The sequence below is a fragment of the Phocoena phocoena genome, chromosome 6 (assembly GCF_963924675.1).
Source record: "Phocoena phocoena chromosome 6, mPhoPho1.1, whole genome shotgun sequence".
NCBI classification, from domain to species: Eukaryota; Metazoa; Chordata; class Mammalia; order Artiodactyla; family Phocoenidae; genus Phocoena; species Phocoena phocoena.
This window is the reverse complement of record NC_089224.1, coordinates 58,022,749-58,033,484: the sequence shown is the minus strand read 5'-3', so window position 1 is coordinate 58,033,484 and position 10,736 is coordinate 58,022,749.

The window sequence follows — 10,736 nt, the reverse complement described above, 5'->3', positions numbered from 1 at the left end:
TATTCTTTTTAAAAATTTCTTCTGGTATTTAGAAAGGTTTGTATTTTTGTTTTAAAGGTTAGCTTTGTATTTACACATTTTACAGTGCTCTCCTTAATTTTTTATTATCTTGTTTGCTAGTTTTAAATGATATCCTTTTACTTCCACCTATTTCCTGTATAATGATCTGATTTTAATTTTCTCTTTTTCTATCATGTTAAGTTGCATTTTTCCACTTTGTCAGAACACAGAATATTTACCTGTTCTTCCATCCATGCTGTCACCTTTCAGTCTTAACTCTTCAATTAAATATATTAAACTCTTACTATCAGCCCTTTCTTAAACTTCCCTAGTCATGTCTTGATTAGAAGAAACTTCTCTAGTAAATCCTTCAGGAAATGATTCTAAAAAGAGCATTCCTTGAATTCTTGGATATTTAAAATGATCTTTCTGTAGCTTTGCTGCCGGAAGGATTGCTTAGCTGGATATAAAATCCTTGACTCCTACTTTTTCTCCTTGAATTTCTTACTATTAACGCTTGTCTTTCTTTGTCTGTTTCTCTTGAGAAATTTGATGCCTGTGTAATTGTTACCCTGATGATAATTCGTTCTTTTTGCCTGAAGATCCCGACAAATTTTCCTTTGTCTTTAAGTCTTCTACTTTATTAGACTCTATCTCAGAATTGATCATTCCAGACCACTTTTCCAAGGTACATGGTGGGTGCTGTCAATGTGTAGATTTCTCTTTGTCTTATTTCTGGAAAATTTTCTCAGATTATATGTATATATTTCTTTCAGTGACTCCAACTGTGCATATATTGGATTTTCCTTTCCTCCCTTCTCAACAATTTTCTTTCTGACCCTTTTTACTTCTTTTATTTTTCACTTTTGTTCTTTTAGTTGTTTCTTTGCCTTTGTTCATTGTCCCTTATAATCATTTGTTTCTATTCTTCCTTAGATAACTTGTAATATCATTTTGAGATTTTTTTTCTATTCCTTTATTTTTTCTGGAGTTCATTGCACTTTTATTCTTAAATTTTTGAATTTCTGATTTGGGGTATTTTTATATCTTCAAATGTTTATTTGAGGAAGTTCAGTTAAGTTTGGAGCATTGGTTTACACTTTTTATCTTGGGATTATTTTTCTTGAGGGAGCTAATCATCAGCTGAGATGTTTTAAGTCTCACTTTTTATTTTCTCTTTACCATGGCTTTACATAGAGTTAGCTTGAGAAGTTTTTTATTATTGTTGTTGTTTGTTTCTTAGTTTTGTTTTTGTTTTTTCTATTCCAGGATATTTCAGAGTTCATCACTGAAGAGTACCCATTCGTGCTAGAGTATTGAAGTGCAGTTTCTTTAGTGGATAATCATTTTGTTGATGAACGTGTTGGGGAAGGGATTGGTATAAATTGTGTGTCTCTATCTCTCACTCTTTTCTCTCTCTCTGTCTCTCTCTTTTTTCTGCAGGTTTCTTAATTTTTTCCTTCTTATTTCTTTATGTTACTTTAATACCACATCATCAAGGGTTCACCTCTTCTTCTCCATTTATTATCTTCCCCCAAAATACTTTGCAGAGGCATCAGTGGAACCTCTGGTTTCACACCTCTTTTCTACTTGTGCTACCATAAATTACTAAGCCCCAGACCTGTGTTCAGTATTTGAGCACTTAGTATGCAATCTCTTCCTGGGAGTTATTTTTATCTGGCTTTTATGTAAGTCTTATATACTCCTTTTCTCTTTTCCCTGGAGACTCCTAAGGCAACAAATGCCTCACTCTCTGAGTGAGCTTTCAATAGTAAAAGCTTCCAATAGTAAAAGCTCAGTTGGAATTTGATGATTGTTTTTCTACTCATAGGCAATTTGAAATTTGTACTACTATTTTTCTTCAAGTAATTCTGAATATGTGGTTTATATTTGATTTTATTTGAGCTCCTTATTCAGCTTAAGACTTTTGGGGAGGATCTGTAGGAAGCTGCCTTTATGTTAGGGTCAACAAGACCTCTCCAATAACTTTTAAGGTTTTTTTCTTTACTTTTTTTTTTTTTTTTTTTTTTTTTTTTGCGGTATGCGGGCCTCTCACTGTTTTGGCCTCTCCCATTGTGGACCACAGGCTCCGGATGTGCAGGCTCAGCGGCCATGGCTCACGGGCCCAGCTGCTCCGCGGCATGCAGGATCTTCCCGGACTGGGGCATGAACCTGTGTCCCCTACATCGGCAGGCAGACTCTCAACCACTGTACCACCAGGGAAGCCCTCTTCCATGTCTTTTAATTAATAAATTACTCTTTCACATTTTATTTCCTTGTGTCTTTGAACTGTGTCTGAGTGAATTCTTCAGTACCCTTTCTATCCTACTAATTCTTTGATTGTGTCAATAAAATTTATTCTGTCTTAAATTTTTTATATCACGACTACATTTTTTATTTCTAAGATTTCTGATTTTCTTTTATATCTACCTGTCCCTTTTAAATTTCTAAAATTTTAATGATTTTTATTCCTTCATTTACCTTTTTGTGCATCTTAAGCATATTTACTATAATTTTTTGTAAAATATCCTTTAAAGTATGTTTTCTCTAAAGTCATTTTATGTTTGTGTAGTTGATTTTTTGGACAGGGTTGTGGAGGGAACTGCTATCTTTTGCATTATCTGACTTCATATCTTTTTGAGTTCTGTTTTTCAGGTTCATTTTGAACTGGATATTATTTGGGTTTTGTTATCTGTTTCTCTACATCATCAAAACTTAATTTTGTTTTAGCCTCTGTTTGGCCTCTTACGAACAGACCACACCCAATATTTACAATAGTGGCCTGGAGCCCCCAGCCTGTGATGGTATTGGAAATACTGCAGGTTCTGGCACTGAGCTAGCAGGTAGCTTGGTTCAGTACCTGGAATGGCGGCAGTGTCTGTGTCCCCCAAGTTCCTTGAACCCGTGGGCTCCTACAATCCATAGCATGAGGCCGTGGTGAGCTGTGGTATTTTACTAGCTTCCTTTCATGAGTGAGAGAACCTTTTTTCATCTCCTAATTTTATGGAGTCTGGCCCCAATCCTACACTGTGTGTTTCACACTTCTTGTCCCCAATGCCTCAGTATCTCTTTCTGCATCTTGAGCTTTGGACTCCCATGGCTTTTGTCCTGATCACCACTTTGCATTTTCCTCCCATTATTGGTCCATGGAAACACATTTCTTGTTTCTTTCAGACTGATTATAAATTTATCTAAGATTGCTAAATGTTTACAGTGGAAGATACTTGTCAAACCATGAATTTACTGCATCACCTTCACCTGATAGCCCTTTACTTGGTATAGTAGTCAGGATCAGGGAAAAACAAAAACAGATCGTATACTCAAATTAGAGAATATATTGATGAAGGGATTACTTCTGTGGGTGTAACTAGAGTATAGGAAACATAAAGGAATACTGCAGAATATAGGAAAGCCCAAGAGCTGGTGCAGTACCTTGGGACTAGTATCAGACAGGAGTACTTACCACCTTTGAGTCTGAAAAGGCAAGGAGAAGAGGAGGGTATCAAAACATAGAGAAAGAAAGCAGGATGGAAGGGGTTGCCTGATAGGATGTGGGGTTTTCAGTTGAAGGGCATAGCTAGCCAAGGTGAACTCGTTCACGAAAGGCTAGGGCAATGAATATACTAAATTCACTCTCTCCCTTCAGTCGCTTGCTGTTGCTCCCTTTAATTAAACCCAAGAGGAAACCAGAGGATAAGAGAGCCTGTTGTGGGTGTAGTCCATATATTTAGCTTCTCCATGTAAGAGCAGAGTGAAGTATGGACGGTATATTTAGAGGAGTGTGGTTGATAAAGTTTTTCAGGAATGTCTGCAATACTGTTTCCTGTCTCGCATGTTCTTCTAGATCACTGTCATGCCCTCATCAAGAGCTAGAGTCTGGTCATATTTCCTTAGGTGAGCCTTTATGACTATCTGAACTAACAGGGTGAGGTGGAAGTGAGGTTATGTGACTTTTGAGGTCCAGTCATAAAAGCAAATACAACTTCTATCTGGCACTCTCTGTTTGGATGCTCACCCTTGGAATTCGGCCTCTATGCTTCAGGGAGCCCTGGACACATGGAGGGATCCATGGGAGAGGAATTGAGGCTTCTGGCCCTGAACCCCAGTTGAGCTCCCAGTTGACTGTTGGCACCAATGGTCAGTCTTTTTGAGTGAGCCATCTTGGTGGAAGATCCTTTAGCCCTTGGTTTAACCACCCCAGTTTACATCACATGGAGTAGAGGCAAGTGTTTCGCATTAAACTCTGTTTAAATTGCAGGTTTGTGATCATAATAAGTAACTGTTGTTGTTTTAAGTCCTTAAGTTTTAAGAGTTTGTTACCTAGAACAAGGGGCAAGTGGACAGTATCCAGCATACCTGCTGATGTGAAAGTATCCTTCATATTTTAGCTCAAATCTCATATCCTAAGAGATTGTGCCCCAGACCCAAGTAGCTTCTAATGATTGAGATGTTTCCTTTCTTCTCTCTTAGCACTCTGCACTAGTCTATCATGGAATTCAACCTATTGTATTTTAATTACCAACTTATGGCTGCCTGCACTAGATTACATGCTCCATGAGAGCAGATACGATGGCTTGATTATCATTTAACCTCTAGTACTGAGTCTGAAACACAGTACAAGTTTAATGTATTTTGGTTAAATAAGTGCATGTGGATTTGGACTTTTTCTCTCCCAGCTTTAACTTTCTAGAACTTTTTTTTTTAACATCTTTATTGGAGTATAATTGCTTTACAATGGTGTGTTAGTTTCTGCTTTATAACAACGTGAATCAGCTATACATATACATATATTCCCATATCCCCTCCCTCTTGTGTCTCCCTCCCACCCTCCATATCCTACCCCTCTAGGTGGTCACAAAGCACTGAGCTGATCTCCCTGTGCTATGGAGCTGCTTCCCACTAGCTATCTATTTTACATTTGGTAGTGTTTATATGTCCATGCCACTCTCTCACTTTGTCCCAGCTTACCCTTCCCCCTCCCCATGTCCTCAACTCCATTCTCTATGTCTGCATCTTTATTCCTGTCTTGCCCCTAGGTTCTTCAGAACCATTTTTTTAAGATTCCATATATATATGTTAACATACGGTATTTGTTTTTCTCTTTCTGACTTACTTCACTCTGTATGACAGACGCTAGGTCCATCCACCTCACTACAAATAATTCAATTTCATTTCTTTTTATGGCTGAGTAATATTCCATTGTATATATGTGCCACATCTTCTTTATCCATTCATCTGTCGATGGACACTTAGGTTGCTTCCATATCCTGGCTATTGTAAATAGAGCTGCAGTGAACATTGTGGTACATGACTCTTTTTGAATTATGGTTTTCTCAGGGTATATGCCCAGTAGTGGGATTGCTGGGTCGTATGGTAGTTCTATTTTTAGTTTTTTAAGGAACCTCCATACTGTTCTCCATAGTGGCTGTATCAATTTACATTCCCACCAACAGTGCAAGAGGGTTCCGTTTTCTCCACACCCTCTCCAGTATTTATTATTTGTAGATTTTTTGATGATGGCCATTCTGACTGGTGTGAGGTGATACCTCATTGTAGTTTTGATTTGCATTTCTCTAATGATTAGTGATGTTGAGCAACGTTTCACGTGCTTCTTGGCCATCTGTATGTCTTCTTTGGAGAAATGTCTATTTAGGTCTTCTGCCATTTTTGGATTGGGTTGTTTGTTTTTTTGATATTGAGCTGCATGAACTGCTTGTAAATTCTGGAGATTAATCCTTTGTCAGTTGCTTCATTTGCAAATATTTTCTCCCATTCTGAGTGTTGTCTTTTTTTCTTGTTTATGGTTTCCTTTGCTGTGCAAAAGCTTTGAAGTTTCATTAAGTCCTGTTTGTTTATTTTCGTTTTTATTTCCATTTCTCTAGGAGTTGGGTCAAAAAGGATCTTGCAGTGATTTATGTCATAGAGTGTTCTGCCTATGTTTTCCTCTAAGTTTTATAGTGTCTGGCCTTACATTTAGGTCTTTAATCCATTTTGAGTTTTTTTGTGTGTGTATGGTGTTAGGGAGTGTTCTAATTTCATTCTTTTACATGTAGCTGTCCAGTTTTCCCAGCACCACTTAACTGAAGAGGCTGTCTTTTCTCCATTATGTATTCTTGCCTCCTTTATCAAAAATAAGGTGACCATATGTGCATGGGTTTATCTCTGGGCTTTCTGTCCTGTTCCATTGATCTACATTTCTGTTTTTGTGCCAGTACCGTACCATCTTGATTACTGTAGCTTTGTAGTATAGTCTGAAGTCCAGGCGCCTGATTCCTCCAGTTCCGTTTTTCTTTCTCAAGATTGCTTTGGCTATTCGCAGTCTTTTGTGTTTCCATGCAAGTTGTAAAATATTTTGTTCTAGTTCTGTGAAAAATGCCATTGGTAGTTTGATAGGGATTGCCTTGAATCTGTAGATTGCTTTGTGTAGTATAGTCATTTTCACAATGTTGATTTTTCCAATCCAAGAACATGGTATATCTCTCCATCTGTTTGTATCATGTTTAATTTCTTTCATCAGTGTCTTATAGTTTTCTGTATACAGGTCTTTTGTCTCCTTAGGTAGGTTTATTCCTAAGTATTTTATTCTCTTTGTCGCAATGGTAAATGGGAGTGTTTCTTTAATTTCTCTTTCAGATTTTTTGTCATTAGTGTATAGGAATGCAAGAGATTTCTGTGCGTTAATTTTGTATCTTGCTACTTTACCAAATTCATTGATTAGTTCTAGTAGTTTTCTGGTAGCATCTTTATGGGTTGTCATTCATAGGCCCAGCATTGCAGATTAAGAAGCAGTTGTGAGTGTAATTGTAGCATGAGGCTGCCATTTGAGCAGCTTCCCTCTATAATATACCAGCCTTTCAGAGTGCCTGGTGTGACACCACTATCATTTTTTCAGAGCACCAATAAAAAGTGATTTGATGTCATTATAAATGATTTCTCAAATATGTTGTTAGGAGGAAAGGGAAATGGAGAAAAGGTACAAGGAGATTTAGGAAAAAAATAATTATTGTTCTTTTTTGAGGAAAGAAATGAGAACTCAGGAAAGAAGGGAGGACAAGTGAAAGGGGAAATATGATGTAGTAGCCCTACACCTAAGAGAGGTGGTGTTGCAGAGAGGAAAGATCAGGGAGTTTAGAGTCAGAAGTGAATTCAGATTCGTCTCAGCTATATCTGGACTGTTGGACAAGTGAACCTCAGTGTGCTCCTTTGAAATAAACAGAGTAATAGCCATTTTACAGAGTTGCAGAGGATTAAGAGATCCTGTATAAAGGCTAATGCAATACATGATATGTGGCAGATGATTAACAAATGTTTGCTACATCATCCACATCACCAAAACCACTGCTACCATAGCTGTGGAAATTATTCAAAGAGAAGACAGAGGCTGTATCTTCTGACCTCCTGAGTCTAGCTGTCACCTGATAGGCGACTACTGTTGCCTAATATTCAGTAATATATTTCTTTGCTTCAGGCGTAAATATAAGACAGCTGAACTCTATCATCTTGTTATTTTGTAGTCACTCTACTTGTGACTTTATAAGCAATTTCTGCCTTGGGTTAGAGGTAGTCAGAAGGCAGATATACCTAAAGAAAGAGGGAGTGGCTAGTTCACCATCAGATCAATGATTCATTCACATGGTTTGAACAGAAAGCACATTATTGAGTACCCAGAAGACATCAACACAATTTATGACAAAGAGCAATTTGCAATCCAGAGAATACCTTCAGGAGTTATTTGGATACTTTTATATAAGTTTACTGGGTGCATAGGAAAAATGATGTAATTTTTTATTTCCATGTTCAAATCTTGACTCACCACTTGTTTCCAGAAGGGCCTTAGGGAAGTTTTAATTTTCCAGAGCCCAGGTTTTCTAATTGGCAAGAAGGAGATAAGAATAACACTTACATTGTAGGATTGCTATGATAATTAGTGAGAAAATATGTATAAAATGCCTGTTGCAAAGATAGGTCATCCTAGATACTCAACATACACTTGCTAGAATAATTATTATTAAATGAAGGAAAAGCAAAAAGTTGGGATGGGGGCAGGTGCATGGTGTTGGACAGGGAAGAGTAGAAGGAGATAAGGTTAGGAGTAGGCCTGGGGGTAGATTTTCAAAGACCTTGGAGGGTCTGGAAGTTTGGATTTTAGTTTGTGGATATTAGATCTACTTAGATCAGATTAGATCAGAAATATTAGAAAAAAGGTTTGTAACTTAGAAAGAAAAATGTGATATGGGGGTATAGGATAGAAAGAGATGGCTGTTAATTGAGAGACAATGACTTGATGGGGCAGTGTAGATACAGTAGAGTATACGGTTCAAGTACAGATGCTGGAACCAAGCTGCCTAATTTTAAATCTTGGCTCTGCCGTTTATGAACTGTGGGGCCTGAGGCATGACGTTTAACCTCTTGACATATCATTCTTTTTCTCTAAACTGGGGGTGGTTTTGGTGCCTTCCTCACAGGGCTGTAAAGCTGAAGGCAGTACCTGGCACACGATAAGCATTGTTTTTTGAATTTTATTTTATACAGCAGGTTCTTATTAGTTATCTATTTTATGCCTATTGGTGTATGTATGTCAATCCCAATCTCCCAATTCATCCCACCACCACCTGCCCCCCCCCCGCTACTGCTTTACCCCCTTGGTGTCCATACAGTAAGCATTTTTTTGGACAAGAATATCATTCATAAAAAGGTCAGTTTCACTGGACTACAGACTGGGAAGGCAGAAGGAATGGAGGATGGATCTGAGGCCCCGTCTTGGGAAACTGAGGGCATGCTGGTGCCATCAACTGACCTAGAAACACAGAAGGAGCAACAGGTTTGGGGTCTTTCATGATAAGTCTGGAGTCTGGAAGAAGGTCTGGGATGGAGATGTAATTTGAGAAATGCATCCTGGGAGATAATGGGAATGGATGAGTACCACCCAACGAAATTAGGTAGTTAGAATAGAACACTATGGAAACTTGGGGTACATTTCTGTCCTTAGGTGGGCTGAGGACTATGATTTGAGTAAGGAGGGCGCTGAATGACGAGAGAAGAACCAAGAGATATTGGGGTGGTAGAAGCCAAAAGTAGACAGAGTTATAACTCTGACAGGGTGGTCAGTGAGTTTAAAGGCCAGATGATTCTATGACTTTATCATTATACAATTTACCTCCCCATGGGCCATGTCTCTGATGTTTCTGGTAATTGGATCTGCCTTTTTGCCCCATGAATTTCCAGCTGTTTTGAATTGTCAGTCACGTAATGAGTCCCAGACACGTGCAGACATCAGCTGTGCAGCAGAAGGGATAAAGACTCCCACTTACACCAGCACACGTGCGCACAGATACACACCACAAAGCCTAACCTGGGAAATGAATGAATATGGCCAGAGAGAGCTCTCTGTCCTTAAGGACAACACTCGTGGTTTTCTGTGAGGTCATGAAATGGTGCTAATCAGTTCACCTGCCCTGCTTTCGAGACCTCACTGCTCCCCACCAAACCACAGTGCCTCTTGGATGAGCTTGTTTTTGTATTTTGGCCACACAGTGCATAGAAGTCTTACTGAGATGTGGACTCCATTAACTCAGCTCACAGGGCTGTCGCTCACATTCTTAAAGCCTGAAAGGCTGGATCACAGAGTTGGCTCTCCCTCACCCTGGCCTCACTAACAATGGGGTAAGTGGAGTCTTGGATACATCTAATGGGATGGGTCAGCTCGTAGTCATTGAGGTCATCTCTCTGCCTCTAGAAAAGACTGTGTCTCTAACGCTCCAAATAAAGAAATGCTTTAGTTTTCCAGAGAGCGAACCATGTTTGATCCTATTCAAAAAAAGAACAGCTTGCATTGAGCACCCACATGGACACATTCCTCAGCCAGTAGCTGAGGGTGCCACCATGCAGTGTCCCTATGTCCCAAGTCACGGTCAGTACGGGGAAAGAAAACAATAACAAACAGCATTGGAGAGAAAGAAAAAATGTGTTTTGGGGGTTTGAGGAGGTAGAAGAAATGTCAGGTAATTGCCTCTGTTTTCAGAATGCTAATGAGATAAAATATCAAAAATGGAGAAGTGCTGTACTGTTGTCCCACGACATGTTTCAGGGTTGCTTTTTGGGGTGAAAAACTGGAAATTGGAATATGGAATGCGAAATAATGTTGGCAAAGAGACTTTCTATCAGGGTAATTTAGGTCATTAGTTAATTAACTCAGCATATATTTATTACATGTGCACTATAAGGAAGGAACTCTGCTGGCGGTGAGGATCTAGCTGGCTCTGTTGGGAATGCAGGTGATTATCAGCATTTCCAGGGAGTGCTCCTGTCCTGCAAAGTGAACTTCAGGGGGAAGGAGGCTGTCAAGAAAGGGTTACATCCACTTCTGCGTTGTTCACATTTTTACAGGACTCTTCTGAACCTTGCCTGAGTGGTTGTTTTGCTGATGCGTCAATCATTTTCCTCCTCTCACTTCCACCATTAGTGATGAAAACCAAAAGGGTGGGAATAAATTGTCCATTCCACAGATCATTTGTAGAGATGTTTAGTCAATGGATAGAAAAATGAACAGTAGTTAAATGTTAATTAATTCCTTTTTAAAAGCAGCATTTCATTTTATGCTATTTATGAGGATTGTCTAGTAAACAGATTCCTATTACTTGGGTTAGACCATTGAATTTGCTTTAGTCGCTTATTCTAAATGTTCATTAATTTCCACCAGCTCTAGAGACTAAATTCTTACTGAACATTACCACAAA